Raw genomic sequence first — 5,349 nt, 5'->3', positions numbered from 1 at the left:
AGTTCCACTTCATCAAGTACGACTACAACTCCAAGGATTCCCATCAAGATGATGTGGATCCAAAAGAAGAAGAACTAGAGAGTTCTTGAGGGTGACTCCGCCAACATACTTCACTCTTATCATTTTGGCAAGAACAAGTGCAATCAACTTCCACATCTTGCACTAGTTCAAGGAGTCACAAACCCTCTTGTTGGTAAGACAAGGGACAAGGTAACTTAAAAGTTTTCATGGACATCATATTTTGTGTGCATCACCCTATGTCTATGGATATCCTTGTTTGTTCCTTGTGGGACTAACCCATGTAGGTATTGAAAGTGCAATTCACTCAAATGGATAGCTCCAAGAGATCTACATCAACATTGAGCATCCACATCTTCAATATCTACATGAAGTCATCATCGACAAAACCCAAGGTTAGTTCATCCCTCTTAGGGGAATATCACATCTAGGGGGAGCTTTACTCTAAGACTTGAGCTAAAGCAACTCTAAAGATGTGAACAAAACAATGCTTTATGTAAAAGTGGTAACCCCACTTGAGCTTAAACGATGAGTATGACCTACGATCAAGTGTTCTCACTTGACTCCTAAGTCAATATACTCATATATAGATGACCTAGTCATCGCAAATTGCTTGATAGATGCTAGAATTGGTTGTGCATGCCTTGCCACATATTTCATTTGCCATCTTATTGTGTGAGCATGCTGATTGCATATTTTACTCATTCGAGGACATCCACTTGTTGTTTTGATTGTTTGGCTTTATCCTCTTTTGCCAAGTGGATGGACAAGAATGCCTAAGAACCTCCTCTAGCTACCTATGCTTTTCTCGTCTCAAACTCTATTCATGTTGCATCACAAAATTTGATCAAGTCAGATTCGAACCACTCTGTGTGAGGAGCGCTCGGAGTCCCCGATTCGTCATAGACTTAAACTTCCAAAACCTCTTTATGATTCTCGGTCTGACCGATACTCCACTTTCGGTCCTACCGAGATCATTAAGTTGATCTAGGTTTTCGATCTCGGTGCAACCGATTTGAACCTTTCGGTCACACCGAGTTTCAGTAACTTTACGCAGTTATGAATCTCGGTGCCACCGAGTTGTTCCACTCGGTCACACCGACAGGGTCGGGCTATATATAGTCATGGGCAAAATTTGGAAATTTCTCCGAATCCCTTCGCCCGCGCGATAGCCTGCTCTGCCCTCGAGGTCTCTGGGTCGTCTTCTCGCCGCCAGCAGCCTCCTGTCGCTGGTCTCCGCCGCCGTCAACGGGATTTCTGCCCCGCCATTGCCGCCGTAGCAAGTCCCCGCCGAACTAGGGTATGGACTTGATTTTTGTGCTATTCCTCGATCTGATTCCTAGCACATTGTGATCATACTGTTTCTAGCCACGTTTGATAAACTTCTATCCAGTCAAAATGCTCATAGATTAGGTTTGATTCGAAAATTCTAGGTTTAGGTTTCCGCAGAAACCATCTCGGACCCACCGAGTTGAAAAACTCGGTCCCACCGATTTGGCTTATGCCATTGCACAAGTGAGACTCGGTCTGACCGAGAATTACTTACCGGTGTGACCGATTTTGGAACTCCGTGAAACCCTAGCAGTCTCGGTGCCACCGAACTGTGACTCGGTCCTACCGAGCTCACTAGTTTAGGTTCCAAAACTGCTTCGGTATCACCGAGTTTGAAAATCGGTAGATCCGAGATGATTTCAGTGGGAAACTAAAACTAAGTTTTTGGATCATTCTTTTTGCAAAAATCTCTGCATTTTGTGATGCTCATCCACTCTATCTCCTCTATAATCTATTCATAGGGTCAGCAGTCAGTTTGCATCATGTCAGACCAGAGTGACAGCCAAAACTTGTCAGAGCAGCAAGTGCAGTTGAGTGAGGGCACTAGCCCCTCAAGTTCCTCAGATGATGGCAGCAGGAGCACACCCATCAACCTGCCTAAAGCTGCCACTAGACAAAGGAAGAAGAAAACCTCAGATTCTGAAGATGAGGACTATGTGGCAGAGGAAGAGGCCACCTCCAAGAGAGTTGAGCCAGCTCAAGGCTCAAAGCCAGGCCTGAAAATCAAGAGGCCAGCAGGCAGGCAGCCCATGTCAAAGGCTAGAGCCTCAACTAAGAAGCCCACTTCCCAAGAGCCAGCTGCAACTGAGGGCAAGAAAAGGAAAGATAGAGTGAAGAAGACTGTGGCTAGAGTGCTTGGGACTGCACCAGCGCCCAAGGAAGCCAAACTTATGGGAGATGCCATAAGGTCAGGGGGAGCTGCATCCAAGCCCAAGGAAGCACCTAAGGCTGCATCTAAGCCTAAGAGTGCACCAAAGAGAAACACAAGAAGCATCCCAGCCACTGAGAAGAACAAGGCCCCAGTGCCTGAGACTGTTGCTGAGGATGAGGAAGAGAATGTCCTTCGGAAGCTCAAGCCCAAGATCCCAGACCACAACGATGCTCATCCTGTGGCTGAGGATATGAAGCTCAGGAGAGACTCAGGGCTCAGGAAATGGAGAGAAGCAGATCCATACGCTTCTAGGAGAAGGACTGCAGTGGACTAGAGGTTTCATACCAAGGAGCAGCAGGATTTCTATGAGACTGTGCTGCTAGATAAGAATCCCATTGTCTGTGATATGCGATGGGTTGATTGGACATATATCAAGGAGAATGAGGAGCACTATCCTGGAGTGCAAGACAGCTTCATAGCTTGTGGAGTAGCTGACTTTGTTGGGCAGAAGCTCACAAAGTGGAACGAGGAACTTATCATGCAGTTCTACTCCACAGCTCACTTTTATCCGGATGGCAGGATCACATGGATGTCAGAAGGTACAAGGTACCACTCTACTGTTGAGGAATGGGCGAAGCTAAACAATGCCCCAGAGGAGCAAGCAGATGACTTGGATATCTATGCCAAGAAGAAGATGGACCATAACTCCATGTCCAACATGTACAAGGAGATTCCGGATGAAGCACTCGACACGTTCAAGTTTGGCTCAGTGCATTATCTGCTATCAGGATTGCCTACGATCAACTGGATCCTTAGGCACACCCTTCTGCCCAAATCTGGAGATCACAAGATGATCAGAGGTCACGCGATCAATTTGCTTCATGTTTTTGACGTGCCTCAAAAATTCAAAGTCATGAGCCTCATAGTGGAAATGATCAAAAGGACTGCGGCAGATCAGAAGAGGAGATGTGGATATGCCCCTCAGATTCAGGAGCTCATCAACTCCAAGATGGGCACGGGCGTATATTTGTTGGATAAGGAACACCTGCCCATCCGTCCAGATTTCGAGGACAATGAAGTTGTTATGACTGAGAACAAGCCATCATCTTCCCAAGCATTTGCAAAGAAGGAGAAGGCGAAGAAGGAAAAAGCTGCCAGGATGCCTACTCAAGCAGAGGCATCTGATTACTTCTTGAAGACCAAACAAGAGCAGCATGGTTACTTGATTGCATCCACGCTGAGAATTGAGCAAAGTCTGGCCAACCTCACTAAGAATCAGCAGAGCCTAGAGAGGATCATGGAACAGAAGTTCTATGACTTGGATGTCAAAGTAACGGAAGTTCAGTCTGCAGTGGAGCAGCTCCAGGAGGACATGAATGAGAGGAGAGGCAGGACCATGACTCATGCTTTTTCTAGAGTGCCACGAGGCCCGAGGTCGTCTGCCGTGCCATTTGCTGACACCAGAGCCACTACTTCAGCACCAACTACAGCCTCAGCTCCAGCGTCTACTTCAGCTCAAACTCCAGCGACTACTTCAACATCTACAGAAGCCTTCGTCCTTGGAGTGATCCGGACTCCACCACCACCTGAAGATCAAGCCTGAGCGTCGATCTAGTGCTATGCATTTTCTAGGAACTTTTTGGTAACTTGTTGCCAAAGGGGGAGAAGATGTATAGATCATAGGCTTCGAGAGAGAGAGTGTTGCTTTTCTCTCTTGCTTTATTTGGTGGTTTTTCGAACCTTTTCTGCTTTTGAGTGCTTGATACTACGTCATTATTTGTGAGACATCGATGATCATGTGTTTGATCATAAGCTACACTTAATGTTTGCTTAATGCTTGCTTAAATATTATCATTCTGTCTATCGTTTGTGATCATTCACTATTCTTGGTGATGAGTGCATGTATTTCATTCTTATCATTTTGAGCGCTCCACCAAGATGTATGTGACATGGAAGAGTAACCCATGACTCTAACTCTTTGTGCATTTGCAGTCCAAAGAAAATTTTAAATATGCACAAATTTCGGGGGAGCTCTTACTTATCACATACTTCTCAAAGCGACGATATACTTCATGATTATTATCATTTGTCGAAGCTTTGATCTATATGTTGTCATCAATTACCAACAAGGGGGAGATTGAAAGTGCAACTATCCCTAGGTGGTTTTGGTAATTCATAACAACATATAGCTCATTGAGCTAATGCTATTCCAAGGTGATTATTCTAGGAAAGCTCAATGATTGGCATGGCATGGATGTGAAAGTGGAATCCTCAAAATGCTAAGGACAAAGGATTGGCTCGAGCTCAAAAGCTCAAGACTCTTCATTTTATATTTTAGTGATCCAAGATCACATTGAGTCCATAGGAAAAGCCAATACTATCAAGGAGGGATGAGGTGTTGCTTAATGAGCCTCTTGCTTCATGTGCTTAATGATATGCTCCAAAACCCTCAACTACTTTCCCATATCCACATATGACCTAAACTCTAAGCCAAACTCGGTCCTACCGATTCTTCCTATCCGGCGCCACCGAGTTTCACTTGTCATTAGCCACTGCCAAACCCTAGCAATTCGGTTCTACCGATAAGGATCTCGGTCCCACCGAGATGGGGTTGCAAACTCTCTGTTTCCCTTTCGTAACTTTTCGGTCCCACCGAAAGAGCGAATCGGTCCCACCGAGATTGCAATGTAAACTCAGTGTTTCCCCTTTGTAACTTTTCGGTCTCACCGAGTTTGACTCGGTCTCACCGAAAGAGCAAATCGGTCCCACCGAGTTTGCCTGACCAACTCTCTGGTAACCTAATTACCAAATTCGGTCTCACCGAGTTTGTGCAATCGGTCTCACCGAGATTAGTTATGCCCAAACCCTAACCGAATCGGTCCTACCGAGTTGCATGTCAGTCCCACCGAAATTCCTAACGGTCACTAGATTTACTACTTCGGTCAGACCGAGTTTTCTTATTTGGTCCCTCCGAGATTGGTAAATTGTGTGTAACGGTTGGATTTTGTGTGGAGGCTATATATACCCCTCCACCTCCTTCTCATTCGATGAGAGAGCCATCAGAACACACACACCATTCCTACTCATATGTTCTGAGAGAGAACCACCTACTCATGTGTTGAGACCAA

The sequence above is a fragment of the Triticum urartu genome, chromosome 5 (genome assembly GCF_003073215.2).
Source record: "Triticum urartu cultivar G1812 chromosome 5, Tu2.1, whole genome shotgun sequence".
NCBI classification, from domain to species: Eukaryota; Viridiplantae; Streptophyta; class Magnoliopsida; order Poales; family Poaceae; genus Triticum; species Triticum urartu.
This window is presented reverse-complemented; position numbering follows the sequence as displayed.